Here is a 23,139-nt window from a genome sequence, read left to right on the forward strand (position 1 = left end):
GATAGATATTACATAGATAGATAGATAGGCATTAGAAGTACTTTTGATTCGGGGGGTAGAATTAATTTGTACTCAAACCGATTCTCATGAAATGAATTTTAAGAAATTTGCTCACCTCTAATTAGAAGTTAAGCCAACAGATATCTGGACCACGTATCCCAATATTGAGATATCATCTATGGACTTTATCATTAATTTGTTAATAAAACACCTAGGCAACATATTTTATCTCCTGGGTGCCAAAAGGCCACAAAGTTTAGCACAAGCCATACTTATGTAAGGTTTTGCTACTTTTCGGAGGGCTTGGCATTCAAGGATATGATTGATGTAACCAATACACATAGGTCTAAAATAAGGTGTCAGGACATAAGGCAGGAAACTTGCACACAGTGAGCCCTGACTGGAGCCCAACCTACTTTCCCTGCCTACTTGCAGTGCAAGCCATAGGCAGCAAGTCCGCCATTAGTCCACGTTCCCTGTTATGCTAAGTGCAAGACAGACACAGAGACGCAATCACACAGAGAAGGGTTGTACGTAAATAGGTCATATCAGAAAAATCTCTTTCAAAGAAATCATTGGAAAAAGAAATCCTCGCATCACAAGACAGGATCTGATCCCATTCTCACTTGCACAAAGCTGTATACACTTGTGGGAATGAGTCCCAATTTACATCAAGCTATTGGTTTTCTTATATGGTAAACATTTTTTTTTTAACTCCTGGTGATGTTATTTTTAATTTTATATATCACTGTCTATTTAAAAGAAAATCCTAAAATCCTGCATTTTTTTTGTACTGGCCATTTCTTAGTCTGTACAGATCATTTCTCAGCAGTCATATCATTATCATCACAGGGAGGATTACAATGAGAGATAACACACATGATATAAAGATTGATAGATAGACAGATAGATCGATCACTGGATCCACTATTCACAATAGGTGATTGTCAAAGCTTATCTACTCTCCCTTCCTGTACAATGACCTCTCGACAAGTGACAGAGCATGCCTAGAAAACTTTCTCATAGATGTCAATGATGCCCCCCCAGACTTTTTTGTGCATGTGGCCCAAGATGGCTGCTGTAAAACATATCTTTAAATTCCGTTAACAACTCAGGCATGATGGCCGGCCCCATATTCATGTTCAGGAAATAGACTTAAAAATCTACAATCAGAAAGTAAAAACAGATTAGAAAAAGGATGCTTGTCACTATCTAGTTTTAACTGGCAGAAAAAAATTATAGGTGACGCATTCCCTTTAAAACATTCCATATTCCTATTCTCCGTTCTCTCTCATGCCGAATCATCTTTCTTGCCCCTATTCTGAGTCCTCCTCCCCCGTGCCCATGTTAGAACTGAATGACAGGCTACAAGGTTGTTATCAAGCGGCAGGGGGCTTACGGCTGGTGCCAGCTCCCCCGTGAGATGTGTCAGACTGCCCATATCACTCATGCAGCCTGGCGTCTTGCTCCTCTGCCAGGATCTGCCACTGTGCTGTCACTTACGCGCCAGGACCCACTGCTTGTCCTTTACACTTGGCTATGTGTTTAGGGATCATTCACCCGGGGACCATGTAATCCCCTTTTTAACTTTTGCAGTGCCGCCACATACTATGCGGCAAACCAATCATTAAGGAAACGGTAGTAAAGAGCATGCATTATGACATTGAGTGATATCTGAATGATTATTTGGACAGTGTTATTCTATCACGGGCTTAAGATGTAATCATTACCCTATTATTCTGCAAACCGCTGATTAAGAAAATGAGCCACTTGCTTTCTATGACAGACATGTCCGGTGTGAAGAAAGTTGCTCACTTGTAAGATAACACTTCATTTTTACTAATGCTGTAATTGCTGGAGCCTTTTTCTTCTTTTCTTAGGTAAGACTATAGAATAAAATCTATTCACTCATTATTATTCACCAGCAGAATTATATTTTATTTACTGTGTTTGGTGACAGCGGGAGCCGGAGAGCTTACAGGAGCTGTCAAAGATCCATTGGGATTCATATATACTGCGAGCTGTCTGTCATACATGCTCATACAGAACCAGCACATTTCGACCCCAATAACCCTATACAGGGTTACAATACCTTTCGGACTCTCTGTTGTAAGCACCTAGGGGATATTTTTTTGCCTGTTACAACTAGATATCAACACATATGCTATTTTCTATTCTGTTTTTATCTTCTTATTTTAGAATTTTTTTTTAATTCTATTTCCTGGACATGATTATGGGGGCGGCCATCGTTCCTGAGCTTTTCTTAACAGCATTTAGAGGTGTGCTTTACAGAAGCCCCATGGGCCATAGACACAATTGACAGGAGGGTGCTCACAGACGTCCATGGGAGAGTTTTTTAGGCATGCTGTGTGACCTCTGCAGAGGTCAGGAGGGAGAAGATAAGCTGTGATATCACCTATTGTCAATGGGGGAGCCTGTGGTATCTATATATTGGTGTCATCTGTCATTGTAATTCTGCCTGTGATTATAATGAGATGGATTGCTGAAATTATATATTCAGACCAAGAAGTGGTGCCTAGTATTAGGCTTTGTGGCCGGTACGTAAATTGCAGTATTTTTGGATTTAAAAAAATATATATACGTAGATAGTGATATGGACAATGAAAGGTAACATCATCAAAAATTCTTTGAAAACATGTTTAGCGTAAGAACTAGATTTAAATAATAGGGTACATTTTAGACTCCGATCTTTATAAAGCCATGAACTGGCGATGGATCCGCCAAAGTTATGAAGTGGCGTCGGCCTCTAAATAACTTCGACGTATTCACCTCCTAGCTGTCTTACCTTTAGACCATTTCTACACCTAAACCAGGCTTAGAAAATGGTAAATCAGACAGGCCAACCCATTCCCTTCCCCGCCCACGCCATGCCCACTTATTTAAACCTGGTGTGAGCAGGGAAACGTCGCAGATTGCAGCGCAAAGGACCGTTGCGCCACAATCTGTGCCAGAAAATAGGCATATTTAGGCTTCATAAATGACCCCCTAGGTTTTTATGATGAAACTTTCCCTTGAAAGAGGTTTCATGGTTTGATTTAAATTAGGACTCAAGTGTATTACAGCTTTGTGCAGTTTAGAATGGGATCGAACCCTGTCTGATATCAGGATTGCTTTTCCCATAGATTTTTTTGAAAAGGAGATTTTCCTGTCAGGATCAGAGGCAAACACCAAATGTACGGCTCAAGCCCAGAGTGGTAATGTACCACTGATGATGTGCACAAACCCTATAGCTTATTCATTGAACAATGGAGAGTAATGCAAATTTCTAAAATACATTTAGGCAGAGTTACTAAACCGTCTAAAGTATGGGCAATGCAAACTGAAACTAGACAGTCCAAAAATGGTTCACAATAGCTGATGCTGGATGATAATTCTTGTGCACCTTTAGACTTTCAAGTTTATACCACCTATTGGTTGGCTTACTTAGTTCTGATGCAATTTAAGCGCTCATTTGTCTCAAGCTATGCCCCCTTCCTGCTACGTTATGCCCCCCTTGTCTAAAACCCTTAGTAATCAATCAGGGACACAATTCTAATGCTTTTGCAATAGTAAATCTGACCCATAGTATTAAAATCTCTCAGTTTTCTAGTTCTGTTGTCCTTTAAAAGGAAACATTCATTGTCTACATTCAGAGGCCTTTAAATACTTCCTATACGGGTGCTTGGCTACTTGGGCATTATGAGGAAGGGTTTCCATCTTCTGAATGTTTCCATTGAGTCTTGAATCTTGAAAATATGGAGGATTTATATAAAAAAAAAAAAACGCTCAACACCATGCCTATCAAATATATGATTTTTTTTTACAATTTTTTTATTTACATATTCTTCTAATAGGTAAACGCCAATCTCACATTATATAGGGTTTTTCTAAATCTTACATGTCTATGCAGAAATATTATGGCAAAATTAGCCTTTTTACTAAGTAACATTTACTAACATAATTCGATGCATAAATTATCTAAAGGTTGGGCCAAGAGCTATGAATGGGGTGAGAACAGCATAAATGGGTGATAGAGATACTGATTCAAAAGCTGGGTCATTTACTTCAATTGACCCTTTAGTTTTCTTACCATCAGTATCCAGCAGCTCCAGCATGAGTCGAAACGTCTGTCAGTTAGTGGTGGGAAAGTGAGAACAGGAAGCAAGAAGAGAGAAGGGCGAGCAGGAATTCATGGATATCAGGGCTTCCTGAGCTTGAGTGGGCTCCAGCACTTGGCTTATGCTGGAGCTGCTTAATACTGTTTTTAGCAAAATGACTGGTTCAATTCAAATAAGTGAACAAGTGTTTTAATCAGGGTCTCTGCCTTACCCAGGGCAGCATAAAGCTGCAGACAAGGGGTGCTCCTAGATTTTGAAAACACCTAGGGCACCTTGGGGGCACTAACTAATCAGAGTTGGGAGTTGTTATTTTCGTAGGGGGGTCTTCTGTAGAATCTGAGGATAAGGATACAATTGACAGTGTAATAGAGTGTTCTACCATATTAGTCATCGACATAGACAAGACATTTTATTCAATACCTATTTTCTTGGCTAAGTGATTAAGCTTTCAAGTCACACAACCAAAACCACACAATAGTCAAAGGAGAACCTGAAGCTATCTGCAAAGTTTGCATCTGTAGTCTACACAGCTGATAAACAGCTATCATACAGGTACAGCAATTGATACTGGAAATCGTGTTGGGACCACTAGGCTCCAGGCACATGCCCTTGGTGTCTAAAGGCTCTATTACAAAGAGCGAGTATCATACAGAGTCTCGTGCATGAGAGCGAAAATGAACGAGAATCATGTGATGTAATAAGTATGAAAGATTCAAAGACAAGTGACAAATCACTCATTTCTCGTCCATCGTGATCTTCCAGCATGCTAAAAAAATATTGCTCCTCGATAATAGATCTTTTCGTATAATGAGTCGGTTACTCTCTAACGATATCGCTTTTTTACCAAGCATCTGTCCCCCATCTTTATAAGTAATAACAAGGAACAATTTAAAAGCAAACGAGTAACGGCTGCAAGTAGTGAATGACTATGTGTATAATAACACGTCGTTAGCGAGTCGCTACATCTTGTATCGTTTATGGTGATCTGTATGACATCTGCTGGTGTAATAGTACCTTAAGCCTATGTGCCCGTCTACACCTGAAGAAGATCGGGCCAATTATCAGAAATGAATGTTCATATTAATGCTCATTCCGGAGCATTGCCTGTGTAAACGTGTCGCTGGTTACCCCATCAGAAGCTAGTTTCTCGGGTGATCGTGTCATTCATGTGTCACCAAAAATCGGCATTTGTGTAAACAGGGAATGGGTTGCTTATAATATGCAAAATGATTGTCAGATGAATGATCGCAATAATGATCATTCGACTCCAATTCAGTTTGCATAGGGCAACATAAAAAGGCTCTTGTAACAAGTGCTGATAGATCTGTATATTGTCAATCAACGCTAGATTGGGACTGTAATCGCCTGTGTACAGAGAATGGGATATTGTGAAATGTCTTGTCAAGCACGTAATAGATAACAAACACTACACATCAAGTAATTAGCTAAAAAGATGAACATGACAAGGGAAATGTGTCTTCTGTGCTGGAGCTTTGTGGTTGCAATCTTCTCTTTCTTCGGCAATTATTAAAATGAAAAGAGATATTGTCAAGCATTTGTTTTCAGGTCCAGTAAAATTTAATTTGTTAAATTTAGTGGTGACAAGTCCATTTTATTCCCCCGTACCCATTCTTGGATTATTTGTGATGTGTTAGACAAGCCTCTATGAACTTCAGCTGTGGCTAAAGCGGAACAAAATCGATAAATAAAGTCGTAGTCTGGGTGAAAAAGAGCGTTATTTTAGTTACCGCCTCAAGAAGTAAAAGTTCAACCTATCGGATATCTACTTATCCCAAGAATTGGTTGCCAAAAAATGCTTAGATCCTAATTAAACATGTTAATGAATTGCTGGGTGTGATTTAACACCATTGCAATGTGCGAGGTCACAAAGAGTTTGTTATATGCTAGCTACATACACCGATAAACTATAACATTAAAACCACTGACAGGTCATGAACATGACCAGTGTCAGACTGGGTTGCCTAAGGCCCACCAGTAAAATTAATTCTGGTGTCCCACTGTAAAGCTACAAGCAAACAATACCACCCTCATAGTGGCAGCAGCAAGACTGGCCTTTCTCTATACCTAGAAGTCATCTCAGTCACCTGAAGCATCTGAAACGCTAGTTGTTGGTTAAAATAAATCATCTATCCAGTTTTCTATATGAGCATAAGATAGTTGAGGTGCTGTATGCTGCTTATCTGTATGTAGAGCAGTCAGTCTACTGTGCCACAGGCTATTAGTGCAGAGGGTGGGGGATTAGGGGCCTACCTTGCTCAGGGACCCTCCGGGGATTCACCTGGTCCCCTGTGGGTCAGTCCGAGTCTGAACATGAATTATTTTGTGACAATGGCCCCTGTCATGGGTTGCGAATGTTCACTTCTGCTAGCTTCCAGTGTGCAATTTATCTATATCTGGGGGTGTAACTTAACTTAACTTAAAAGGGTTATTCCTTGAAAATTATCCACAGTGCTCCATCAGTCTCACAGATGTGAATGGACTGACATGCATAGTACCCCCTCCATTCATAGAGGAGACTAGAGAACCCTTTGTAAGACACTTTCCTGTTTCGCGGTCCACTGGGGCCCCCAGCAATTCTCGTGGGGCTCGGCCTGCGGGGGACCCCATTGGAGTAGCGGGACAAGTCACGCATATGCCTAAGGAATCTTCAGTTCCGACTCCTTTGTGGGCGGATGCGATCGCGTATCCATGCTAGGCCGCTTGAGCGTCCGCGTGCACGCTTGAGAAAGGGTTACGCGGCCGAACGTACGCGCATCTTATTTGCTACGCCGGACGCTGATGGGGAATATACCTGTACATAAACTCTAGTAAATTAGAGGGCAGGCATGGGTTATGTGATCAATGACCAGCCAAGGCCGCACAAGTGTGAAAGGAAGTTTGGCCGGCACACACTGGGGTGCACGCCGCACGGGATAGGATAATTACCACGTGTAGTAGAAAGAAGATCCCAGCAGACGTGTCTTCAATGCTTGTGAAGTTTTATTGCAATAAAACTTCACAAGCATTGAAGACACGTCTGCTGGGATCTTCTTTCTAAGGCCGCACAAGTGTCAGGGATTAGGATAATCATATGGCCTATGAGGAATAGACACATGGCACTCTATGATTGGCTAGCAGGTGTTTAGGAGGTGATCTCCCTGGCAGGTCAGTGCCCACTGTTGTTTTTACAAGCCGGGTGTTTGTTGCTGTTCACATTCTTCCAGACTACCTGTGCCTGACCTCTGCCTTTCTCAATCCATCCCTAGAGACTGCCTGAGGGAAACTTCTATGCGGAACAGTTTGTCTCGTGTTGGACCTCAGATCGGACCCTAGAAATGTCTCGTCCCTAGGTACTACGTTACACTGACTATTTCTGTGCATATGAACTTTGGCCTGGTCTGGCTGTCCCTTGTGAGTTTTCCTGCACAAGTTATTTGGATTGATTACCTGCATATGATTTCTGGCCTGGACTGTGCTGCCGTCATTTAATAAATCCGCCATTGTTTAAACTCTGTCTGGTTGTTTGGGGTTCTGCACCATTACACCCTTGTTCTTGGATTAGCAGGGAATCTGATGACAGATATCTAATATATATCCCCTATCCTCTGAGGAGAGTCTGTGTATACTTGTATGCAGCCTGGGTGACCAAAGAAAGTGCCGCACAGCCTCCTGACTATTGTTGCAACTTCCACTTCCAACACACAGAAGAGTAGCTCTGGAGCACAAACTGCTGTTCTAAAGAGTTAAGTCTAGTGCAGGCAAAGGGAAGAATTTTTTTTTTTGTTTAAAAAAGTATTCAATATTCTTTATCATTAAATTTAGATTAAACATAAAACTGAGCAGTTGTACAGAGAAGGTCACATTTCCAGCATGGAAATGAAGAGACAAATTATAGCTGGAATCTAAGTGCTTGCTTTGGGCAACATCTCCATGTTTCGGCTAAAGAACAAGAGGCGAATTTTTGAAACTGCCTAAAAGAAAAACTGCCTTTCAATTTTTTCAAAAACAGAATATGAAATGAATGCTGTGGTTGGTTGTTATGGGCAACAATGACAGTTTTTTTTTTAAAGGGGTTATCCCACAAACAGTATTCTACATTTTGTACCTTGATCTGAATACATTTGACATGCAATTAAAATGTTGCATAGCCACTGAATTATTCAGTAACATCTATCTGCATAGTGCCTTCCTTATTTCTCTGTCCACCTCAATAACATCGCTGAAGTGGTCGCACATGCTCAGTTTTATCCTTCAACTGCAACCATCCAGATTTACTGTTAGAAGCTGTGACAGCAAAGCAAAAAGGACATACCCCCTGAGAAAGGATGTGCCCCTGAGCCCTGATAGGGAGAGAGCGGCAAAAGAAAGGACAAATTCTCTGAGCTGCCAGCCTCAAGAAAATCTAGCAGAGCAACTGAAGCAATGACTGGGGAGATCTCTGGATCCATGTGAGGTACAAGGCTGGTTCTAGCTTTGTTAGAAAGAGATTGCCGTGTATGATACGATGTCCCATTTTCATTGTTTACATTAATCACAGAATAAACCCTTTAACACTCTTTTTTATAAATCTGCCCCATGTGTCGTTTTTATCTACTTGCCCAGCCCACTGGACTGTTTGGGAGTTTCTGGATTTGCATTGTTGATAGGATTATTGGGGCAACTTTCTGACTGACCATGTGTATGGGAGTGTTGGCTGGTACTGTTATAGGGGCTGTCTGGCACTGTTAATGGGGAAGCTATGTTACTGTTAGTGGGGGGCACTCTGGCTTTTGCTAGGGGGCCATAAGTAGCATTTGAAGGTAGGAATTATGTGCAATAATTTCCCACATGACAATACTTTAAAATTGGCAATTACTTTGTTCCCAACAGTTATGAATTTGCAGGGACTGCAGTTCTGACAAACTTGGGCTGTTCCAGGCCAAAAATTGTTGGGAACTATATAGGCCCCAACCATAAATGTGTGGTCTCCAGTGCATTTAAACATTGGTGGGGCAAAGCTTACATATCTTAATTTTACCAATTACAACATTGGTAAACATGCTACTATTTTTTACTATTCTTTATTAATGTATTGCTTCATTTTACTTATTGTATAACGAATATATATATATATATATATATATATATATATGAATTATAGCTACTCAATAACAATTCTACCAGCATCAATTCTATGATCTTCTTACATCTGAGATTTGCAAAGTCTTTGAGGATGTGAATATGAGTTTTTGACACGGCTTACTACTTTGTAAATTCAGACAACTCACGTACTACAGGTGTCATTTATACTGTACCTGTCCTCTACACTGATGGCAGCTTATTTTTCCAAATAACTTGTAATTTGCTCATCAGAATGCAGTACTGTATATCATATAGCTAGGAACCAGTGACATCAGCCAACCATCATACTAGGACAGTAATATAAAATGTCCATTAATTTGCCTTTTTTTAAAAAAGATGTGTCTGCCATGGTAACAGCTATTTAGATGTTGTGCCGTGTGCTCGCATTTAGAAGCATATTCAAGATCTGCTTCAATTTCACTTATTTCGATTTTATAAACTTATTTTTTTTTACCATGTATAAATCAAGCAAAGATGATCCTATAACCCTAAGGGCTTTGGTATTATTTAATGAAGAGCCTAGGATTGTTACCATGGCTGACAAATGGTGGGCAGTAATTCTGGCATCCTTTGTTGGTTAAATGAGTGAACTAAAAAAACGTTGTAAAATGAGGTTTGGTCAGAAGTGGTTAGAAAGAACAAACAAGAAACTCACTTTATCTAGCTTAAAAAACATTTTGTATACCCTATTAGGTAATTATGGGTTAAGATTGGGGAACCAGCACTTGGCCAGATTGAGGGCATTTATGAAGATCATCTCTTCCTTTGGATGACCTGTACTGTCCTGCTTTACACTGTCAACCATTCAATTTAATCAGCAATTTACAATGCTTTATTTCACATTTCACACCATAACCCCTCCAGTGATGTCGCCATCTTACCTACACTGTTGTTTTTAATGTACCTTTTAACCTTCCATATGAATTGTTTAATAAAATATTTTGATGATAATCGTGCAGACTGGCAACTCTTTTGTAGGTTTGTTTGTATCATTTCTATTGCCAAAGGCATTTTCCATATTCTTTTAGGTTGTCTTATTGTCGTTTGATAGATGTGCACAGTGACACTGGTCTCTGATGTAGTAGTTATATATTTCTTTGGCAGCCTTTTTTGGTTGTTCATAACCATGCATTAACCTTATGGGCAGATGGATCTTTGCCCACCATGAATTTATGGCACGAAGATGCCACAAAATCACAATACAGCTGACACCCTATCAGGGTTGCCAAGTAGAATTTTTATTTTTTCTGGACAATTTATGCCAAACATTTTTTGGGACATATTAGAAATCCATAATAAATGATAAAGATTATAAGTAATACATGTCTGTAACGGATCTCATGGCACCCCGACTGGGTACCTCCGTTGATGGATGCTCCTAGTGCTTCCCGAGGACTCCAAGCACTCCTCTCGACACCGTAACTGCCACAGGAACAAGGAACAGAAACAGCTCTTACAAGAGCTAGAAGTAATAGCCAGGGGAGTATACAGTGTATGAATCTCTATGTTAAAGGCAAAACAGGAACTCTTTATTGACCACACAAGCATTGCCTTTTATACACATTTTCCAACAAGCGTACCACCTCCGTGGACCTGGTTGGGAACTGAGGACATAACATAGCAGCCAATCATTTACAGTTTTACAGTTTAAATACAAAAACTATACATTCAACAAACACAATGGCATTGTGACACAATCAATAACAGAATAGGCATTGTCTGTGACGCAATTACCAACACAATGGCATCTGCCAGTGATATATTTAACAACCACAATGGACTTAATTACTCACAGGCATAAAATACACATTTTTCACAACCACAGAAAACACCCCAAAATACCACATATCCCCGAATACATCCCCTGATATCCTTGATCTTGGTGAACAACCTATCCAAAAATCACCCAGATTGGTTCAGGGGTTCAGGAATTTCCTGGAAGTTTTATTTTTGCCCCACCGTGCCCATGGTCACATGCCCCAAATAGTTCCAGTAAAAAGTCCACGGGGCAGAAACAGAGCCTTTGAAATCCAATATGTCCAAATAGTGTCCCAGGGGCTATAGTCACAGGGCAAGAGGCTGGCAAGCAGGCCTCTCCAACTCCCAGTGACAAAAGTGCTTTCGTCACAATGTCTATAGCTCAATATACTGAAAGTACACTTAACGAGCATTTACTGGGAGTTGTAAAATGATGATAATTACACCACCAAAATAATCTAACTAAGAACCACCTGCATAAAAGAAAACACTGACACATTGGGCGGCTAGTAACCCTGCACCCTACTGCAACTGAACTCAGCTGTTTTTGTAGTCAGTAGCGACTACAGCATCTAAGGGGTTTGACAGAGGCACTGTCAACCCCATTGCCATTTCTACAACATGACCACCATGAATCCACCATCTTTGCATACTCTTTAGATCCAGACAGAGGAATGTCTAATATGATGCTTGTCAGCGCTAGGTTGATTAGCATAATCCACTGTCATGCAAAAGTATTGCAGTGTATTATATAAGTGATTAGAAGATTGCATGATCTAGTTCCCTAACAAAATTTAAAAAAAGTTAAATTAAAACGTTAACAAATACCCAAGGGTTTGTTCACATACTGCAGATAAGCTGGAGATTGTTTTGTTGCAGATGCAGAATTGTTTGTAAAAAAAATCTGCAGTTTGGATGAAAGGTTACTAAATTTCATTCAAACTATGCAGAAAGAATCTTCATTGGAAATTGACCTATGCAATGCATAGAGTAAATGCTGCAATAAATCCACAGAAGCTTCTATGACAAAGCTCCATGTATCACAGATCCACCATGGACTTTTCCGAATTGAAAAATATGCTCTGAAAAATGTGTACTTGTGAATTTACCCTAAAATAAGAATTTTTTTAAAATCAATTCCAGAATAATTGATTATGTTACAAAAAGACAAATTTACATATAATTGGTATTATTGCCAGGTCTGTAATGACCATTATCATAAAAATAATGATTTATTTATCCTGCATAGTGAAGAACGTCTAAAAAAGTAAAGCCATAATTGCTATTTTGGGGGGGCCAACTCACATACATTTTTTAAAAAAATAAATAAAAAGTGATCTAAAAGACATATGAATGGTGCAAGTGCAAAATAAAACCATAAAAAAAGGCCCTTATATGGCTACAACAGAAGCATTCTAAAAGTTTGGCTTTCGAAATGCGATCATGAAAAATAAAATGCTGTATCTTTAAAAAAAAAAAGAGCAGTGTCCATAAGGGTTTACACATTGTCAAATTCTGTCACGCTTCAGTGTGGGAGGGATACACCACAACGAGCACAAGAGGGAAGGGGGAAACAGGGAATCAGGCCTGAGAACTAGGGAAGGAAGAAGAACACCTCCTAGTAAAACCCTAGCCAAGATCCTGACTGACTACCAGTATGAACAGACCCCAGAGGTAGGTGAGTTCATTCATAGGAATACCTAGAGTCCTATAGGACGCTGGTACTAATGGCAGGGACGAGACTACTTGCCAAAATGGAAGGACGAACAGGAGTCACCTACAGGCCTAATACAAACAATAGGGAAAAACAACACACACAGAACCCAAACAAAATACAAGAAGGGAAAGGAAAGACTTAACTTCAAAAGAGCTATGGAAGCACCTGGAACTCTGCCGAGATCAACATACCAGCAATCCAAAACTGAAACTAAAGCTATAAACTGCACAGCATAGTGGGAGAAGCAACTATAAATAAGGAAGGTTAAATGACCACATTAGCAACACCTGAGGCAAAGGGTGTGGCCATTACCATAAACAACAGAGACACCTATTGATCCACAGGGAAAAGCTGTCAGATCAAACCACGTGTTGCCAGTCTCACCGATCTCCTGACACCTGTCGCGGGAACGTCTGTGATAGATTCCTCATAGATTGCAGATGATCTCTGGGAGTCCCATGAGGAGAACACTGTAAGATTCCCCACAGATTACAGCTGATCACTGGGGGGGTCCTAAGAGGAGTCCCTTCTAAAAAACCTTCCTTAATTAAATGTATGAAAAGTTTATATAGACTTGTCAGTGTTTTTTTTTGCAGTGGGTGAAAAAGATGGCAATTATGGATTACCGAGCTGGCAATTAGGAAAAGCGGATGAGTTGTCCATAGCAACAAATCAGATGAAAAATCAGAAGTGGAATCTCATTGCTTGTTCTAGGCAACTGCTCCATTTTTCCATTGCTCTAGTTATGATATATCAATGACTTGCTTGTGGGGTCTCACAAACACAACCGGCTCTAATTATAGTATTTTTAGGCCATTTTCTACCATGAAAAACTTTATCAAAACTGGCTTGTGTTATGTGTGTAGTGTGCAAAGTAGGTAATGAATGGATTTGAATTGGCAAAAATGGTTCGCCAATAAAGATGAGGGAATCGATTTGTGGAATCAAGGGAATTCGATCCAAAAGTTTAAAAAAATCCGGGTTCTATAGATTCAGAATTTCAAGTAATTCAGTTCTGGGGAATTTGTGCAGAGAGAGAGAAGAGAAAAGCGAAAAAGAGAGAGATTGAAAAACTTCTGAATCAAATAAGATGCCTGACTTGAATTGATCCCAGCCAAATATTACTCAGAGACTTTCTTTTGGTATAAGACCGTAGTAGCTGATTTATTAAATAAAATACAACAGTATAAAATCTCTTTAATAATAAGGCTTAACACACATAATAACGTGCAATAACATAATACCGCAACATAATCAAAACTACCCATCAGTATACCCTACTAATTTTGAAGGATCCTGGAAGACAAGCCAAGTAAACTGCAGGCCATCAATCACCACCTCCACTTGTATTACAACCTTACCCTTGGCAGCACTCACCGATCCAAGGGCACAGAATCCTCCAATATATAAACATATACCCCTGTGGGCCTTTTAGCCCAAACAGGAGCCCTGATCCTTCATCTTACCAAGCCTCATGAGATGCAAGCTCCAACGTGCGCCTATTAACCCTTGTTTTGCCTCCCAGGATCCCCAGATTCCTGTCACTGACGAACATTGGTGACACCTGACCCATGTATGTCCAGCCACACCTTAATGGCTGTCTCTAAACCTTCCTGAAGTCCCAAGGCCCACAGATCCATTCAGACATTCAAGTACACCCCATCAGCATGCAAAAATTGAGGTGACGCTGCCTCCAATTCTGTGTCTTACCACAAAATCCCCTTGACTGCGCACAAAACAGCCCACTTCGTTATTAAATTTTCCCCGAGCCTTATTAATCCACTCAACTAACTGCACAAATCTCCTAGACTGACGAGCTCCCACGTTGGACCTGACTATCAACAAATCAGGGAATTCCCTCAGCAACCGCAACATTTTATGTCACAAATTGCATCTCTAGATCGGTGGATCCCCAAGTCGTTACCACCTACATGCAACACCAAAATATCAGGTGGCCGATCAAGAGAAGCATACACGTGAAACTCCGGTAACACCCTACCCCATAAAAGACCACGCAAACCAATCCACCTGACTCGCAACACTTTGTGATGGAAACCTAATTGACGTTTATTCCGTCGCACATCAGCTCGCAAAGGCGCCCCAGTAAACATAGGAATGTCCAAAAATCCTTGCCAAACATGAAGTAGACCCTGAAAGCAAAGAAAACTAAATTTATATGTGTTTAAGCTTAAACCCGCTTAACCCCCGAACACCTCACAACAGGTGAGGACGAATACAGGACCAAAAGCATGCCGACTCCCAGCGGTCAATACGCTTAATTGCGTGGTCCCCCAAACCCCACCAGGCAGCCTCTGTTGCTGACCCAATCCGAAAGAAGTGAGACGCAAACTCCTTAGTCGATAAACTCGCTGCCCCCAAACACCTCCTAAAAACCGCCACAAACTGGTATCGCGACAAGGCCGTACCATCATGATGTATCAACAAAGAACCCACCACATCCAAACAAATACCCATAAATTCCTCAAAACAACGCACCGGACACAGCACCGACCTAGCTAAAGGACGTAGTACCATACATATGCCTATACCCTCTGGATCAGTTTTCAACCTCATTAACACACACCGCAAACCATCCTCACAAACACAGACATCCTCCCACAACAAACCCCCGCCACACACTCAACTACTGGCAACCAGTTCCGAAACCCAAAGGCTCCAAAAAATGCTAATGAAAACACTGCTCTAAACAAACAAATTTCATAATTTGATGTGCACACAACCCCCACCTGCCACCACAGTGTTTTCAACACCGAAAAAGAAACCGGGTAACGGGTATCCTTGGTACTCCCACTACGACGATACCCCTTAAATTCCTGGCGTACCAAAAAAATCTTGGACACATCGGCCAAACCGCGTCCCGCCTGTACTTATTTTACAATCTTCTCCGAAGCAACCTCCGGCCGCTGTAGCGCAGAAATCAAATTATAGCCGACAAACCCAGCACCCTCCGAAGTACAGGGAATCCTAAAACCATCCCTGAAACCAGCTAACAGCAACTCCGCCGCCTCCCTATTTGGGTACCTCTTTAAAAATGGCTTCATCTCGTCCACCCTCACTGGAGTCACTCCTCTTTTGCGAAGCCTTGTGTCCCTTACCTTTTCCCTGCTTAAAACACTGTGACAAACTGTGGGCGCCACCACAGCGAGAGCACTCATGTTTGTATCGGCAATCCGAAAGGAACTTACAGTATCTTTTGTTGAATTGCCAACAACAGCCTTTCCTGCTTCCACTGCCCGATTCCATTGCCGGTGGACCCCCGACTGTTCCGGGAAAGGGCTGCACACCCCCTATTGGCGCCGCCATTAAACGCATCTATAGGCCGATATCTTTATGGTCCCACCTAATACTAGGCCTAACCGCCTTTCTCTGACAAAACTGCTCATCATATCTAAGTCAACCAACACCCCCATACACCCGATAAGCCTCCCCAATTGCATCCATCTAACATAATAAAGCCGAACAATGCTCTGGCCCTTTCTCCCCTAACACACTAGCTAAAATAGCAAACGCCTGTAATCAATTCATGAACATGCGCGGAATCAGCCGATACCGCCTCTTCTCCTCTTCCTCCTTTTTGCTCTCATCTGGCTTAACGCTATCCAAATTGAACTTATCTAACGGAAGCAACGAAAATATCTCGACATATATGTCCCTCCAAATCCTCTCCCTAACCTCAGGCTTCAAGTGAGCCCCTAAAGGGCCCTAAAAGCAAACATACACTTCTCCCCTTGCCGCATCAGCAAGCCTAACCTCTTCTCCAGCTGACCCTTTACCGCCACCACTAGCTGTCACCCCCGTGACCGATGCACCCAGCACTTCAACGATCGGCACAGTCGACGCGCTTCCCGAACTAGGTAAATTAACCCGGTCCACATCTCCTACGGACATATTGGGGTCCAGACCACCGCTGGTGACCCCGCTGAGCTGGATCCGAATCGCGACAGCAGTATTAGGATCCCTGCTAGCAATTCCTGTGACAGGCCTTCCGTCCCATTACCGCTTGTCTGCCCAGATGAAACCCCCCCTAGAAACAACTGCCCGACCTAACGTCCTCTCACCTGGTTGTCCGTGGTAAATACTCCCAGTAGCCACAAACCTCCGCAAAGATCCTCCTGGCGACATTACAGCCGGTTGTACTGTGGCTGTAGGACTGACTCCGGTTGCCTCTACATCTTCAGGCCTGTCTGCTGCACACCAAGACTCCGGGTTCAGCTTGCCTTCTTCCGCAGATCGGACCGCCGGCGACCCACCCCTAGGCTCCAAGGGGGTGGGGTGAAGCACTGGAGGAGATCTAGATGCCTGGCCACGGACCAATAGCCGCTGGTCACTGGATCCACTTCCCTTTCCAGCCAGGCTCCTCCCATGTCCCACAAACTCGCTGACCACACGGCCAGGAGCTGCATCGTCACCCTCCCCTGCTGCAGGTGACCGCACGGTGGGTGGTACTAAACCTGGCCCCCTTGCTGCACTCTCACTGCAAGGCTGCTGACCTCCACACATTTGCCGCAGTGCTGATTCATAATTTCCAGCACTATCCCCGCTTGCAGCGCCCTCTTCTTGCAGTGCCCGGCCTGCTTCTTCCTCCGTCAGCTGAACGATGCTCCTGGCTTGCTCCCTGCAGCAGGCATCCCGCAGAGAGGACACCGCACTCCTTCACCCCCCCCCCCGCTCCAAGGATGCCATGCCGTACCACAATTCTCAGGTACTAACCGCACTGACCAGACACGCCCCTACACTAGCTTATATATAGCCCACCAAAACTTCAACTCACCCACCCCCCTTACAACTAATCAGACTTCTAACCTTACCCTAAGCCCTTTCACCTATTCCTGCCTTCTAACTTCCCCCTAAGTCAAGCCGCACTTCGCTACGGCTGCGCCCCGCTACATTACTTTACTTTTCTTCAACTTTATTTCTCAAAGCTGGCAAAAGTGAGTGGTCTCTCTCTAGTCCTCAAAGCTTTTCCCAAGCTGAGTAACCAGTTTCCTCATATCAACTGGAATCTAGGCATGTGACCATCAAAAACAGTTGCAATGAGGCAATGGCTTTGTTCTTCAAGGGGGATAACATATATTAATGAACACTGCAAAGCTAATTTAGCCTGTGCACTCGAATCGACCATAGAAGCCTATCCCTTTACTTCACCAACTCACAGTCCCACAGTGTGACAAAGGGGTTAAACAACAAAATCCTTCCATAGCCCTATTTACTGTAAATCTCCACTGAATGCAGTAGGATCCAAGTCATTTCCGCACATTATCATACACTTTCTGCTTCATTTATTTTGCTCTGTCCCTGAAAAAATTGTATGTCTTATTTTCAGTGTGATTACATTTTCATCATGACATATTCGCAGCCTCAGACAATGGGGCCGCGGCTCTCCGAGCTGACTCATGGATGTGGGAGCTATCGAGTACGCAAGGAAAAAAAAAACCTGTCCAGCTTCGAGCGTGCAATGAATCCTAAACTTGCTAGAGAAGAAAAAAGGAGAGGCAGGCAGAACGAGGAAACAGAGACAGGAAGAAAACAGGCCGAAAAAAAGAGTGGCTGGAATAGCATAGCAAAAGGAATAAAAAACAAGAGGCTGAAATAACAATTGAGTAGGGCAGCATGAAATTAGAGTAGGTGAATGAGGACTCTGGAAGATTAGGAAAAGTGCCAGACGAGGGAATCTAGCGTAAATAAAAAAAAATGCATTCCCCATAGAAAACAATAGGGAGACGACACAGGCAGCAAGAGGTGCAATAGATCATAGTGAACAATAAGTGAAAGTGGAAGTCAAGATAGGCAAATGGAGGGAAGAAAAATGCAGGCCGGTAATGATTTGGCACAAAGGGATTGCTGAATATGAAGGTAGAGATAAACCTGGGAGACTGAGCAAGGAACGAAAGGTGAAGGGGCAAACAAACTGGCCTCAACAATGAAGGTTTCAGTGAGGGACAGATGGATGGGTCTGGGAAATGACTCCATGTATAGAGTGACAGATGAAAAGTGTAAATGGATATAAAGGATTAAAAGAAACTTCAGAGAAATGAAATTCACCTGTGAAAGAGACTAGTGTATGTTAGTAGAGGGAGATAGAAGCTGGCCACACTTCAATAGCTGGCCATCTCATGCATTATACAACAGCCAGCCTGGCATTGCCCTTGATGTGTTTCTATTCACGGACTGTATGCCACTTATCTCTGGGTCCTTTATCTGTACCAAGCAGCTCTGACTCCAAAAGAATTGAGGTGCAGCCTGAAATAATACTGTGAACACCAGAGACGAACACCTAATGGACCATATTGATTATCTCCCCACTATTTATCCTATAGCTTGTAGAAGAGTATGGGCTCATACATGCAAATATATTATGGCCCCATAAGAGTCCTAGTCATAGTCATATGAAGCTATAAGCTACCCGTGAGTTCTGCTATACCTCTGTATGCCTCCAATTCTATATGAATTGAACAGAAAAAAATGTCTTGCAATGTTCTATGGGGAACTTTATGGCAGCACACATAATGTCTGTGCCTACATATGCGGCAAGCAAGGGATGGAAGAGAACTGGAGTGGTAGCTGTGGTTCATGGGGGTGGTAGTAGTACTCAGGATGGCAGTCCTCAGTCTGACACTCCCGGGGCCGTGAAGTGAAGAGAGCGGAATACCCTGGCTTGGGGTCTCCTGCCTGGTGATAGGTACAGTTCCCTTTGTGTTAGTGGGTTTTGAGGTGCAAGGCAGATGCTGTGAAATAGCAATAATATGACAGTGCAAGTGTCAATGTGATACAACGATAAGGCCGATTTTGAGGAAACAAGTCCACTTTACTTTTCTTAAGCAATGTAGAATATAGCATATACAGGCACTTGCAAAATTTGGCTCAGTCTTTATGGGTAATATGATGGTACTCTCTGAGCCCCTTTCCAGTTAATCTGAGCAATCTTTCCAAATTGGCCAAGGGGTTAAAATCTTCTCTCACAATCAATTCTCTTGATTGCTATGGCACTACAATGCCCAACTGCAGGTTATATTCCTTAAACAGAAGTCCAGGCTATCTCTTTTGTATGGTAGGAACCTAAGGCTTATCACTCCAACCAAATGCAGTGAAGTCCACAGCCAATATACATGAATTACTTTTACTGACTTCAACCTTCTTTAACATTCACTTCTTCTCTCTCTTAGAGGTTGGCTTGTTCCAAGCTGTACTTGGCTCACATGGCTGGCGTGTCCCTGGCTGATTCTTATCCACTATAGATTATTACACTCTTCAGATTCTCTCTCATCAATTACTACTCAATGATTGGTTACAGCTCCCAGATCAGAGGGGTGAGGCAAGCCCACACCTAGCAACTGCATCTAGGGCTGGTGAATGAACCCTTTCTCTCACATAAAGCTCTTGGAATCACAAATGCAGAGACAATAATACATCAACCCCTTTTAGCAGTGAACCACCAGGTCACTGCACAAAGTATCAAGTTACAGGAGGCCTATGTGTCAACTATTTATCCATGACAAGCTCGGATGCAATCAGACAGAGGTGGCAGCTCCCCTTCTTCTGCAGTGACTGCCACTGGGGCCTTCGTGCAACATAAATGCCCTCTGTATGACTTATTGTGCATGTGCTGTCCTCTGTATTTCTCTCCTCCTCTTTATAGCAGAAATTTGAGACTGGGCTGCTTGGGAAGAACAAGAAGATTGGAGGAGCCACAGCAAAATGCCAGACTGGTGAGGTGGCTATCCTCAACTTCTCCTCCTCCTTCTTATGGTCAGAAGGTGAGGCCAGGTAGCTAGAGGAGTAGAAGAAGATTGAAGGAGCTTCAGCAGAGCACTGGCGATCAGGGCAGGCAAATGTATGTGGAGTACAGTTAAGTAGAATAAGGTGGCTCAGGACTGTTCTAATTAAACATGTCAGATGCTTCTAAGTTTTGCAAACTATTATAGCATGTGGTCTAGAGTAATAAGAGAGAGGGACTACACATTGCCATAGGCTACAGATACTCTAGTAGACCACATGCTGTCGTGGCATCCATGTGATAACATTTTTTTAATCAACATTAATATTTGAGACTCAATAGTCACATGTCATATAATTGAATAGAAGAATGCATTGATGCTCAAGTTGGAAGAGATTTATCAAAACTAGTGTAAAGGAAAACTGGCTTAATTGCCCAGAGCAACCAATTGGATTCCACCTTTCATTTTTTAAAGCTCCTTTTTACCTTTACACCAGTTATGATAAATCTCCCCCATTATTTTTACTGATTATAATGAAGAAGCAAGGAAATGTTTGCAACTTCATAAGTGCGCTACATTGTGCAAGTTCAGGTGTGTGTGTATTTCTAGCTGAAGTCTAAATAACTAGTTGTTCAGCCTTATAAAGACATAAAATGGAGGACACCAAAGATTTATGTGCCTTAAATAATAAAATTGAGTTTTCACCAGCTACTGATGAGCCTGTTAATTTTTAAGGACTAAGGAATTGAAGACGAAAAGTCAAGAGCAGCTTTACTGAATATGACAAAGGCCTTAATTATTTGTGTGAAAAAGTAACTCATATACTGTAAATGTCAACCTTAAAATACCTAGTTTTTATCCTTCCTCCCTGTCTTAAGAGGACAGCAAGACCTCATCAGAGAGCTTCACATATCACGGGCATGCAAGTATGCACACATGGCAAAAATAACAATTGTCGTGGAAATATGAGTTAAGCCAGTTCTCTCTGCTCTGCAGTCCCCCGAAACAGCTGTCTGCAGATGAGATGCTGGCTTAACTATTATCCAACTCATCTCTCAAGGCCTGTTTAAAAGGTCGAACATTGACTTATACAATAGCTACCTTACATCTGATCGCTGATGGCTTTAGAGGCAGAGCTTGCTAAGAGCTCATTTGCATACCCTCTTCTCAGAATTCCAGAGGAGCATCCTATAAGACTTCTCCTGCCATTTAGGTGCTCTCCCTAAGGAGATATAGTATCCCTCGAGATAAAAATGGGAGTCACATCAGGAGCAGTGGTTTGGTACATAACAGACTTACATTAGCCAAATATTTCTGGAAATCATCTCTGAAAAAAAGCTGACCTGATGTATATGTATTAGCTATTAAATGAGTTTACATCCAAATTTTCTGGTTTTGGAAGTCATTGATAACAGAAATTTTAACGAAATAACAATTTTATGGTCCTGAATGTAATAAATTCTAAAAATTAAAGACCAATTAACAATTAGTAAACAGTCATGGCAGCATTAGATCACATCACCCAACCCAGCTGTAGGGGAACCACCTTGTGCCTGAATTTTTATTGAATAGCAATATTTTTTTAACAATATATAGAGGTGTTTTTTATGCATGAAGCTTTTTTTGGGTTCTTGTGCAGATGTAGCAGGGTTAACAGTCACAGTGATAACGTGTTAACTTGATGTGATAACTCACCAAGTGTGACTGTTAACTCTGCTGCATCTGTATATCCGAGCTCTGCATGATGGTATTACACATTGCGGACTACTACTACTTAGACACTGCAAAGTATATTATATTTCTGATAAAATACAGGCTGGTTGGAGCACTGTTTTGCTGCATTGTTTTCAGGCAACTCTATGTTTACTCGACATATGGCAGACTTTTATTTGGCACCAAAAACATCCCCCATACACCACCTTTTGAGACCACCTTTTGTGTGCTGAACTATGCTTGTCAACCTAGGCACTTTCTGAATCTCTATGTCAACTTTGAACACATAAGAACAATTATTTTTACATGTTAGGGTACGGCCACATGATCAGGTTTTGCACTTTTGGAAGCCAAAATCAGAAGTGGATCATAAGAGGAGAGAAAGTATAACACCTCCCCTTTTCGGAATTTACTCCTGGTTTTGGCTTCCAAAACTGCATTAATAAACCTGACCATGTGGTCGTACTCTCAGAGATTGCTTTCTGTAAAATGATTTGCAGTAAGTTTTAATTTGCAATCTTCATTCATTTATATGACCCCTGATATTCAGTTTGCAACTTGCTCCTAGTTTTAGTTAAGGGACTCATCATGCATAAGCAATACAGTAGGACAGTTTTAAATAAGATTATTCAGAAGTTGCCTAATTTTGCTTTTAGGAAGCAATACAAAAATCAGTGCGAAGGTGTCCATGGTCTATAAAGGCATCTGTCAGCAGGATCAACCCGATCAAAACGGCTGTAATGCCTGGGGTTGTCCCAGCTGATTAAAACCATACATTTATTCCCTTGCTCTACAGTACTGAAAGAAAGAAGGGGGGAGCAGAGGGATCAGACAGAAACAGCTCCAGTGCCTAGGTTAAGGACTTACACACATGCTGTAGAAGTAATATAGTAGACACTTGTTAATGAAGACTGTTTAGAAAGTTGACTAATTTAGCATTTAGGAAGCAATAAAAATCAGTGACTAGCCTTTAAAG

General features: G+C 41.8%; 1 protein-coding gene across 1 annotated transcript in view; it reads right to left on the reverse strand.

Moving 5' to 3' along the window:
• Positions 1–23,139, reverse strand: part of PTPRT (protein tyrosine phosphatase receptor type T) — a 374,586-nt gene that overhangs the window by 106,301 nt on the left and 245,146 nt on the right. The gene's annotated exons all lie outside the window — the stretch shown is intronic.

The sequence above is a fragment of the Bufo gargarizans genome, chromosome 6 (assembly GCF_014858855.1).
Source record: "Bufo gargarizans isolate SCDJY-AF-19 chromosome 6, ASM1485885v1, whole genome shotgun sequence".
In the NCBI taxonomy this organism is placed as follows: domain Eukaryota; kingdom Metazoa; phylum Chordata; class Amphibia; order Anura; family Bufonidae; genus Bufo; species Bufo gargarizans.